Source organism: Silene latifolia, chromosome 8 (assembly GCF_048544455.1).
Source record: "Silene latifolia isolate original U9 population chromosome 8, ASM4854445v1, whole genome shotgun sequence".
Taxonomy (NCBI): domain Eukaryota; kingdom Viridiplantae; phylum Streptophyta; class Magnoliopsida; order Caryophyllales; family Caryophyllaceae; genus Silene; species Silene latifolia.
Genome location: NC_133533.1, coordinates 23,140,362 through 23,152,664, shown reverse-complemented (window position 1 = coordinate 23,152,664; position 12,303 = coordinate 23,140,362). Strand labels below are relative to the sequence as shown.

Genomic DNA, 12,303 nt, shown 5'->3' with positions numbered 1-12,303 from the left:
GAAAGAATGAGAAACATGTTCGAGGAGGTAGAAGCATTCTTCAAAGTTGAACAAATCTTCAATTTCTGGCAATAGGCATCATGTCTTGATCTTCATGTAGATAAGCTCACGGTAGTTGATCCAAGGACACAACAAATATTAAATGACAATCAACAAACATGTTAGTACCTAACAAAGAGCAATCACAAAGAGACTACAACATAAGGTCCTAAGTCTACCCATCCTACCCATCTCTCAAGTTTGTTATTTTAAGGTCAAGTTATTTATATTGGGGTGCACAAACGTGCGTCGGGAGCAAATATGCTCTGATACCAACTGTGACACCCTCATTTTTAGCAATAAATAAACACGTAAATTCTACAGAAAAACTGACAGGATATGTTTGTAATTGGTTCAACTAAATAAAACCTGTAATTTTTAAAACTTTTCTAAACCATTCACAAACATTTCCAAATGAAGAGTGCCAAAACCTGGAAATACTAACAAACTAATTTCCATAACATAGCTAAAGTCGCTATAAAAGTCATTTTAAGCTTATTCATTACAATTTCATATTATAATTTATCCTAACATGTGCAACTACCAATATAAACATAATTTTTACCACTAATATGATGCATTTCAAAAGATTACCCATTTGTTACTTATACTAATTATAACATTAATAAACCCGAAATGACAAATAATGCATGAAAAACCGTGAAACAAGCAACGGGCCGACCCGGGCCAAGCACGGGCCTGCCGCGGCCCGTCACGGGCCTGTTTCACTGCTGTGAATAGTACCGCGGGTCTGTGAACAGTAACTTTTCTATAAATTTTTCGGTAAAACGACGCCAAATACTCATACGGACTCCGAATTGAGTGATTCAAGTGGCTAAACCACCTAATTTTTCGACGCCGTTCAATCTGTCATATTTTTGGAAACATTGGAAAATGTCTCGGTCCGGTACTGACACGTTCCAGCAATCACGCGGATTTGTCCCATCAAATAATTACTCATCCAAATTTGTTCTAAACAATAATATAATACTCATCTTACTCCATTTATTTATTTATCAACAAGATCGTCTCAAACAACAACAAATACAACTACTAACAACAACCAAAACTACTTAAAACTACTTAATGTGACATTAATTCGTCGAGTAACTCGGAATGGTTACCTTAGACTAGCAAAGAGTCAAGTAATAACTTGAGAAAGCTTCTAAAACCCCAAATTACTCTTCATCTTCAACCTAAAAGGAGGGAAAACGAGTTGCTTTAGGATAAGAAATCGAATTGTCTTTTAAGACGGTATTTTGAAACCTCAACAAAATAGAAGATTTCTTACCTTAAAAGAACGAGCAAAGAACGAGGAAGCTAATGGTACAAAAATAATGGAGTTTGGTTGAGAAATGAAGGCGGGATCTTGGTTTGGCTGGGACGAAAATGACGTACGGAGGAGCTCTATTGTTTTGTTGTTGTTGCTGTGCTTGTTTGCAGGAAAAAGAAGAAAAGTAGAGATGTAGTGGGGATGGGGTCACGCATGACCAAACAACAACAATAATATAGTAGTAATAATAATAATAATAACACAAATTATCAGTGTAGACATGACATATCCGTCACCTTGGAGTGACGGATACCATTTTACCTTACAAAATACACACTTTTTATCTCTCTGTAACACTATTTATATGGTCCCCTTTCTCCACTAACCCATTTTGTTATCTTTTTATCTCACAAAATATCCGTCACAAGGGAGACTGATTGTAATAATAATAATAATACTAATTGATTTGGAGTTTGTACGCAGGAAAAAGAGAAAAGAAAGAAAGAGGAAAGTAGGAGGTGGGGCGTATGGACCACAACAACAATAATATTTAATAATAATATATAATAATAATGGTTTTTCTAATGCGTGCCCTTAGGGCACGCATTAATACTTAATTAGGCATAGGTTAAGCATTATCCATAATTAACAATCTTTTAGTTACCTTAATTATCTTTATTTTCTCTCTCCTAAATATTTTTTCCTCCCACCAATATCTCTCCCTTCTCACTGTTCAATTTTTTTTTTCTAAAGAACATATCCATCAATAAACTTATACAATTTTTTATGTACCCCAAATCAATGATAATCAATTTAATCGGTTCTGATGCATCGTACTCCCCTCGCACAAGTTATGTGGTTTTTCTTTACGTGTTGATTTTCAGTATAAATTTTTGTATCTTGAATACCAATACAAATCATCAATTAAATTGTGCATTTGTTCAATAATAATTCGCCATAGTTTTTAATTAGTTATGTCAACCAAGTTGCTTTACATGTTTGCTTGACCATACTACTTTCAATCTCATTCTTGACACTTCAATTGTACTATAAAAATTTGAGAGAAAAAAATTTGAGGGGAAAAATTTGAAGGAAAAATAATTTCAATTGTACTATAAAGGAGAACATTCACATAAATACCGTCTCGGTTGTTGCTTTTAAAAAGAGGGAAAAAATGTATGCCCAAGCCCGAGAAGGTTTAAATCTCATTTTTTGTATAAAGGAGTAGAATACAGTAGAAATTTTATTGCATGTGATGAACTTCTAATTTATAATTTTTGTATCTTGGCAATTTATAATTTCAGTACGTTTTACTACTATAAAAAATGATTGTACGGATTAAAAAAGTTAGGTATGAATTTGAGTAAAAAAAAAGTCAAACTTCATAGCTTATGGAAATCATAACGAGAGAATATGTAGGAGAGAGGGAGAGATATTGGTGGGAGGAAAAAATATTGAGAGAGAAAATAAAAGATAATTAAGGTAAATGAAATAATCTTAGTTATGGATAATGCTTAACATATGCCTAACTAAGTATTAATGCGTGTCCTTAGGCACGCGTTAAAAAAACCGTAATAATAATAATAATAATAATAATAATAATAATAATAATAATAATAATAATAATGATAATAATAAATGTGGAGTGTGTGCTTTGTTCTTGTTGTTGTTGTTTATTCGAAAAGAAGGAGAAGGAGGAAAGACACATGGTCCACAACAATAAATAATAATAATGCTAGTACATAATAATAATATATAATAATAAAGATATTTTAAAAGTAGAGTGTAGGATGTCAGGTAGGTGCGATGTGTTGTCAAAATAGGATAGGTCGAGAAGGGTTAGACTCACAAGTGGAAATGTGACGGTCTATAGCTAGACGAAAAAAAGGAAGGGAATTATTATTATTACTGTCACTGTTATTGTCCGACCAAAAATGCGTATACATTTATTATTATATAAATCGTGCCTTAAAAATATAGTTTAATCGTACGTATTTTTATATAAACGAGCTTTTATATAATACGTTTATAAAAATCGTGTTTGACATAAAATTAATTAAATTGAATAATTCAAAAATATATAATAAAGTGGTTAAACGGTTTAATAAATTTTAAATGTCAAAATGGGAAATTCGCGGGTGTTACAATCACCCCATCTTTTAAAAAGTTTCGTCCTCGAAACTTGAAAGTAGAAATAAAGGGCTATATAAAACAAAACTGAAACTTTGGAATTGATAACCAAAACATTTAAAAGGTTACTTATTGTAAGAATTAGAATTCTTTCAAAAGTTTCAAATAAAATTTTCTGACAGAACCAGATTCTTATCAAAGGAACGGAAATGTTCTCGTTACGTATTCAAGAATATCACATTCCAAATCGAAGATAAGGTCAAAAGGCAAATCATTTGTATAAATAAAAAAAAATCAAAATACCTTCAAAAACATTAATGAAGAGTTTTCAAAAATATAAGTCTCATTCATGGAACGGAATTGCTCTTGTCGTGCACACAAGAACGCTAACTTTCCAAGTCAGAGGCAAATTTAAAACAAAAACTATTCGCCGACAAGCGTAGAACAAGTTATCAAACGTCTCCAATAACTAGTTCTAACATCCGATCAACGTTAAAATCAAAGTAAGAGAAATGTAATCTACTTAAATTTTCTTTTGCAAAAAGCCAAAATAGAAATGAAGGTTTCACTTTTAAAGCCAAATGGAAATCAAATCCCTGAAAATGTAACATTTAACTTTGACAAAGAAGTCATAAATAGATCAAAGTTAACAGAAATTGGACAAAACTTAACGAAATCTCGGGTTTAGTAATTAAAATTACGATAAATGAATTTATATTCAAGGAAGGAATAGGGAATTAAATCAAATTTTCATTTTCGAACCTTTAAAATGGGTAAGGTTTTGCAAAAGTATCATAAACTTTTAACAACGAATCAAAACTGGTAGCTTGAAATGTTTAAAAATTTCACGAAGTGAAAAGTAACTTAAACATCATAGGTGCAAGTATGCAAAAAGAATTCAAGCTTAACTAATCAAAAGAGCTATGATGAATTTCATGGGGTAAGAATTGAAGTCGAACCTAACAGGGGGTCAAAGATGGAGTTTCATAGGTTACCCACATCAAACTTATGAGAGGAGTATGATGAAGTAAGGAAGAGAGGTATGAGCGGTAACGCTCATGATCAAGGAAGAAGGGAATTTAGACAACAAAGAAACGCCAGACACTCTTATCTCAAACAACAAAACTCATAACCACATCACTCCCAAGGGTTTCCTTAATCGCTTATGTTACCTCATCCTAATCTATTCCCTGAAACAAGGTACTCCACTATAAGTGTGATCTCATCGCTCCAAATCATCAAACATCCAGAAACAACTTTCACAAGCCTAAGGTCAAGGCTTTCAACAAAGCTATATTCGTATCCAACTAGTGTCAACTATTCAATCAAGAATCCCAATACCAAGCTCTAAACTCCAAGAGAAGGTTCCTCAAAAATTCCACAAGGTTCTCATTTCAAAACAAGGTAGTAACATACCAACCCCAAAATCTGAAAAATCAATAGGATCTCAAGTTTCTCTATCCTTTTACTTATTAAGGATTCCCAAAAGCGGAACTACACTCAGCTACAACATCATCCCATCATCTCAAGTACTCAATGCGACCTCAAGGTCTATAAAACTATAGGGTTAACAAATTCTTCTCAATACTAAGTCCCTCTCAACTCAAGAACTCTCAAGAGCCAACTAATACCAAATCACATCACCAATCCATTATGGTCATCAACATACCAAGGAGTATTCTTTAAAATTTGACATCCTAAAACTTACTTACCATCAAATTCCCAAGAAACAAGGTCTTAATTGTAACAACACTTTATCACCTCAAAGTTCCTAAAACCATAAATTGAAACTATGTTTTTTTTTTTTTAACCTAACAATTGGTGTTAACCATACCATTACCCTTTCTAGTTACCAAAACAAGTGCTAAAACTTCCCAATAATGTAGCTTACTCTCACTCTCATACCATACCTCAAGTAGTAATCAATATCACTCACTAAAACCAACTAATAATCCCACATTTAACATTTCTCCCATGGTGACTTATACATTATCAAACCTTCATATCCATAGTGATTATGGAAGCCAATCACAAACTCGACTACTTAGTCAATCCTATATCCTCAAATCCAGCATTCAGTTTCATCCATTTTAAGTCAAGTACTAAGCACTAGTATCCTAAACATAAACAACAATGCCATGTTCCATAACCTTAGTAACCAATGCAACTCACACTTGACACACAAAATCCACCCATTCAACGTACTCACTTTATCAAGGATCTATAGGTATAAGAACCATCAAGTATGTCTTATCACACTACCTAAGTCTTTCCAACATCAAATCCTCTCAAAACCAGGAAAGGGTCAAACACAAACAATCCCTTCAAAAGTCATAATTTCCAACCAAGGTCAACATTTCTCAAAAGAAATAGTATTATCAAAAGGCGTTAAGGAAGGATAAGTAAGGAACAAATGACAAGTTAGGAAATACAAGAGTGACTCACAAGGAGAAAGAAAAGAGGATTTAGAAGAAGGAATAAGCATTAAGAAGTAAAGAACAGGGCAAGGTACAGAAAGAATGAGAAACATGTTCGAGGAGGTAGAAGCATTCTTCAAAGTTGAACAAATCTTCAATTTCTGGCAATAGGCATCATGTCTTGATCTTCATGTAGATAAGCTCACGGTAGTTGATCCAAGGACACAACAAATATTAAATGACAATCAACAAACATGTTAGTACCTAACAAAGAGCAATCACAAAGAGACTACAACATAAGGTCCTAAGTCTACCCATCCTACCCATCTCTCAAGTTTGTTATTTTAAGGTCAAGTTATTTATATTGGGGTGCACAAACGTGCGTCGGGAGCAAATATGCTCTGATACCAACTGTGACACCCTCATTTTTAGCAATAAATAAACACGTAAATTCTACAGAAAAACTGACAGGATATGTTTGTAATTGGTTCAACTAAATAAAACCTGTAATTTTTAAAACTTTTCTAAACCATTCACAAACATTTCCAAATGAAGAGTGCCAAAACCTGGAAATACTAACAAACTAATTTCCATAACATAGCTAAAGTCGCTATAAAAGTCATTTTAAGCTTATTCATTACAATTTCATATTATAATTTATCCTAACATGTGCAACTACCAATATAAACATAATTTTTACCACTAATATGATGCATTTCAAAAGATTACCCATTTGTTACTTATACTAATTATAACATTAATAAACCCGAAATGACAAATAATGCATGAAAAACCGTGAAACAAGCAACGGGCCGACCCGGGCCAAGCACGGGCCTGCCGCGGCCCGTCACGGGCCTGTTTCACTGCTGTGAACAGTACCGCGGGTATGTGAACAGTAACTTTTCTATAAATTTTTCGGTAAAACGACGCCAAATACTCATACGGACTCCGAATTGAGTGATTCAAGTGGCTAAACCACCCAATTTTTCGACGCCGTTCAATCTGTCATATTTTTGGAAACATTGGAAAATGTCTCGGTTCGGTACTGACACGTTCCAGCCAACACGCGGATTTGTCCCATCAAATAATTACTCATCCAAATTTGTTCTAAACAATAATATAATACTCATCTTACTCCATTTATTTATTTATCAACAAGATCGTCTCAAACAACAACAAATACAACTACTAACAACAACCAAAACTACTTAAAACTACTTAATGTGACATTAATTCGTCGAGTAACTCGGAATGGTTACCTTAGACTAGCAAAGAGTCAAGTAATAACTTGAGAAAGTTTCTAAAACCCCAAATTACTCTTCATCGTCAACCTAAAAGGAGGGAAAAACGAGTTGCTTTAGGATAAGAAATCGAATTGTCTTTTAAGACGGTATTTTGAAACCTCAACAAAATAGAAGATTTCTTACCTTAAAAGAACGAGCAAAGAACGAGGAAGCTAATGGTACAAAAATAATGGAGTTTGGTTGAGAAATGAAGGCGGGATCTTGGTTTGGCTGGGACGAAAATGACGTACAGAGGAGCTCTATTGTTTTGTTGTTGTTGCTGTGCTTGTTGAATTTTTTGGCAAATTGGTGTTTATAAGCAAAATAATTAGAGAATTGGGGTTGGTTTGAAACTATTTAGACTTATGGTGTCCACGTCATCAGTTTCATTTTTTTTCCAATTTTTAGGCAAAGCCGCTAAGTTTCTTAGCGGCTTTGTCTCTTTGTCATTTTTTAGATAATAAATGTCATAAAGCTTGAAAAATAGGGAAATAGGGGAAGCGCTAACTTTCTTAATAGCGGCTTTGGTGGTTATTCATTTCTAGAATAAATTTGTCATCGTGTTAGAAGGTGACGGTTTTTGAAAAAAAAAATGAATAGTAAAGCCGCTAGGTTCTTAGCGAACTTTCTTTCACTTTTTTTTTTTTTTTTTTTTTTTCAAAAAAAAAAAAAAAAAAAATTAAAAAAAAAAAAAAATAGTAAGCCGCTAAGAAACTTAGCGGCTTACCATAAAAACTGGAAAAAAAATAAAAACTGATGACGTGGACACCATAAATCAAAATAGTTTCAAACCAACCCCAACTCCCTAATTATTTTGCTAATAAACACCAATTTGCCAAAAAATTCGTGCTTGTTTGCAGGAAAAAGAAGAAGAAAAGTAGAGATGTAGTGGGGATGGGGTCACGCATGACCAAACAACAACAATAATATAATAGTAATAATAATAATAATAACACAAATTATCAGTGTAGACATGACATATCCGTCACCTCGGTGAGGATATACCATTTTACCTTACAAAATACACACTTTTTATCTCTCTGTAACACTATTTATATGGTCCCCTTTCTCCACTAACCCATTTTGTTATCTTTTTATCTCACAAAATATCCGTCACAAGGGAGACTGATTGTAATAATAATAATAATAATCACAAATTCTCATTGAAGACATGACATATCCGTCACAAGCTGAAGACGGATACCATTTTACCTCACAATGTACCCACTTTTTCTCTCTCTGCAACACTATTCATGTGGTCCCCTTTTTCCACTAACCCATTTTGTTACCATTTTATCTCACAAAATATCCGTCACAAATGATAACCCGTCACAAGGGAGACCAATTGAATAATAATACTAATTGATTTGGAGTTTGTACGCAGGAAAAAGAGAAAAGAAAGAAAGAGGAAAGTAGGAGGTGGGGCGTATGGACCACAACAACAATAATATTTAATAATAATATATAATAATAATAATAATAATAATAATAATAATAAATGTGGAGTGTGTGCTTTGTTCTTGTTGTTGTTGTTTATTCGAAAAGAAGGAGAAGGAGGAAAGACACATGATCCACAACAATAAATAATAATAATAATGCTAGTACATAATAATAATATATAATAATAAAGATATTTTAAAAGTAGAGTGTAGAATGTCAGGTAGGTGCGATGTGTTGTCAAAATAGGATAGGTCGAGAAGGGTTAGACTCACAAGTGGAAATGTGACTGATTACATAGCTAGACGAAAAAAGGAAGGGAATTATTATTATTACTGTCACTGTTATTGTCCGACCAAAAATGCGTATACATTTATTATTATATAAATCGTGCCTTAAAAATATAGTTTAATCGTACGTATTTTTATATAAACGAGCTTTTATATAATACGTTTATAAAAATCGTGTTTGACATAAAATTAATTAAATTGAATAATTCAAAAATATATAATAAAGTGGTTAAACGGTTTAATAAATTTTAAATGTCAAAATGGGAAATTCGCGGGTGTTACATCATTACTGGTCTAAAGAACATCATTTGTCTCCAATTCAGCTTATTTCCTCACCAAATTCAACCGTATAACAATTCTCGTCATTTACCTTACATTCAACTTGATTCGTTTGGAGGTGTCCAAATACCATGGACACGGCTCAAAATACCATGGACACGTGCCCAAATAAAAGATGAAAGTTAGACACGACTTTACAAGTGTCCGACACGTTTTGACGTGTGTCCGACACGTTTTGACGTGTGTCCGACACGTTTTGACGTGTGTCCGACGAGTGTCGTGTCTGACACGGGTGTCCGACACGGAAACGCTGATTAGGAGGAGTGTCCGTGCAACCTAGTTAATCTCCAAAAATAGAATAAAAGACAATCATCGACACATTTTAATGCTTAATCATATCTAGTAGATATGATTTATGTTACGTGAACATCGCTTTTAAATCACAATAAATATATACATGAGTTTATAAGGAATTATATATAAAATTTACGCTATTTAAACAAATTTTATAAGAAAAATATTCCTTAATTAATAAATATGGGCCGGACCGGGCCAACATTTGGGCCAAACGCTTGGCCCAAACCCGGCATAAAAGTACATTGGGCTTTTTTTGGGCCGGCCCATGAGCTTTTTTGGGCCAAAATAAAAGGCCCAAGCCCTTCAAAAAAGCGAGCAGGGCCGGGTCGGGCCAATGGGCTTGGACCATTTGATCACCTCTACTACGAATGCATGATTAAGCATTTTAAAGTGGTGATGTTTATCTTTATTTTATTTTAGATAGCAATTCATATGCATTTCATCATATTTTGTACAATTCTATACACTATGTATGTTTTAAAAGTTGTAACTGAAGGTATTACGCTAATTATTTCCTAGGGTAAGTCGTAAATTTTAGGGCCCGAAAAAGCCCAATTAGGCCCAAAAGCCCGCATTAGCCCATAAGGGCCGGGTTTGGACTTGCTAAATAAGACCACGCATTTGGCCCTACCCGGCCCGACCCGCACAAATGGGCCGCTTTTGTTAGAAAGGCTCGGTCCAAGCCCGCATTGGCCCGGCCCATGATCACCTCTAACGCATCATATTAAACCAAAAACACTTGTAGTATGATAGACACGAGGCCAGTTCATTTTAGGTCGAGACATAAGATTCTCCGAGACGGTCTGACCTGCTGTCAATTTTAGACCTGTCAAACGGGTCTGGGTTGGGTCAAATATGGGTCGGGTTAGATACGGGTCGGAGTCGGGTTAGGGTCAAAATACAGGTAAAGAAATAATTTTTAATGTCTTTTTTAAACGATTTTTTTATTTAAAAAATATTTTTTTTAAAAGGTAAAACTTATTTAAAATTAATATTTTAATCATATTCAAAATTTACATTAATTATATTGACATAATTCTTAAAATATTTTTTTTAATTATTTTATTATTAAATATTATAAAAGTTATATAAAATTGACTTTTTAGTTGAGTTTGTAATTTGAAGTAATAAAAAAAATAATTTTTTAACTATATTTGTAAATAAAATATATAAATATTAATTTTTTTTAAAATAATTCATGATTTTCCCTTTACCAAACGGGTTGACCCATTCGGGTCGGGTCTCAACCCTAAAAGAACGGGTCATTTCGGGTTTAGGCAAACGGGTCACAGGTCGAAAAAACCGGGTTTGTAACCCTAAGAAAAACGGGTTAGGGGATGCAATCGATTTTCCTAATGTGCAAAATGTGATTGGACCATCAAGAGCTGAAACAATTCTTACTCTCTATGGCCCAACTACCGGAAAGAGGCTGCCTGTGTTTCGTGACATATGCTCTGACCCCAGGCGAAACAGGATGGATGTCTATCAGTAGTTGAAACTGGTAAGCTTACTGCAATGCCATCATCCATAAGAGATATACGTGTTTGACAGCGGAAGTAAGTGCAAGCCAAGACCTATTGACTCGAACTCAGGTAACTATGCTAGAAACGCGTCTAAGCAATAGTTTTCAAACCAGCTCGACAATTGCAAGTAATTTAGAGCTCAAAAGTCTCGGTTTAAAGCTCAAAAGATTTTTCAGAAAGCTTTTTGAAGTTGAAAAGTCTATGTTTAAAGCTCAAAGATTTCTCAAAAACTTTTTCAAAAAGCTAAAAGATAATATATGTTAGAATTGTGTAAATACAGTTGAAAACCTGTTTCGCCTGGGGATGTAAAGAAATTGTTTTGCTAGTACTGGATTCGATGGAATTAAAAATCCATGCCGTCACCAGTGCGTTGGTAGATCGTCACGTCTCGAAATTGGTTGCCGTATCATCAGGTTTGGTAATAGTACCATCGATGTACCCAATCTTTCCTTTCGCGAGAAGAGCTAGATGAAAGGAACGAGACTATTCATTGTAGTTATTCCCTTTAAAAGGAATTTGAGTGATATTAGCACTTGGATTTTCGACATGAACCAAGGAATATGGTTGGGGGTTGAGGAATCCATAGTTTTGTCAGTGTCCGTCATTGATGGAGGTTGTTTTTTTTTTTTTTTTTTTTTTTTTTTTTTTTTTTTTCGAGTTTTGAAGTGTATGGAGAAAGGAGACCGGAGGCAGAGTTAAAAACCTAAGCCTGATACCATCCATAATAAATCGATATTTGAGAAATATATGCAATTGTATTATTATCAGTTGTGTGGTTTACATTGTATGACCCTAGCTATTTATACAAGAACGATACAGGCATATTTACGGAAAGAAATAAGTGTAACATCTATAATATGTACAAGTGAGGAAACACGAGATTGCTGCCTTGAATTGGAGGAGAGCAACGGCTAGTTTCAATGGCTAGCTTAGCCGTGGGTCTTGTAATAAGTTTAATAATTATTTCTACATACAAATTTCCCTATTTCTGAAACATAAATAAAATGCCTTCATTTTAGTTAGTGCTCGCCGCTAAATTGGGAATTAGTCAGATAGCTTTAAAATTCAAATTAGTTGCTTGCTGTAATTTTCATGGAAGTCCAAAGCTAATGAGTCAAAAAAGGAATTTGTCCAATTGTTTTGGTGGAGTGGACAAAAAGAATCATGATAAGAACGTTATGAAGTCTATAATAGAGGAAAAACTACAATAAACCCGTTTTAACTTAAGACGTATCAAGCTGTATGAATAAGACAAAATCAGAATGCATCAAAAAA

The 12,303-nt window shown here is 33.8% G+C and overlaps 1 long non-coding RNA gene across 1 annotated transcript; it reads right to left on the bottom strand.

Annotated features, from left to right (window-relative positions):
- Positions 1-1,024: 1,024 nt before the first annotated feature.
- Positions 1,025-2,460, bottom strand: LOC141596570 (uncharacterized). The gene is made up of 2 exons (XR_012522513.1): positions 1,331-2,460; positions 1,025-1,235 (listed from the first exon to the last, which is right to left on the bottom strand). It is a non-coding gene; the product is annotated as an uncharacterized LOC141596570 (long non-coding RNA).
- Between the last annotated feature and the right edge of the window lie 9,843 nt (positions 2,461-12,303).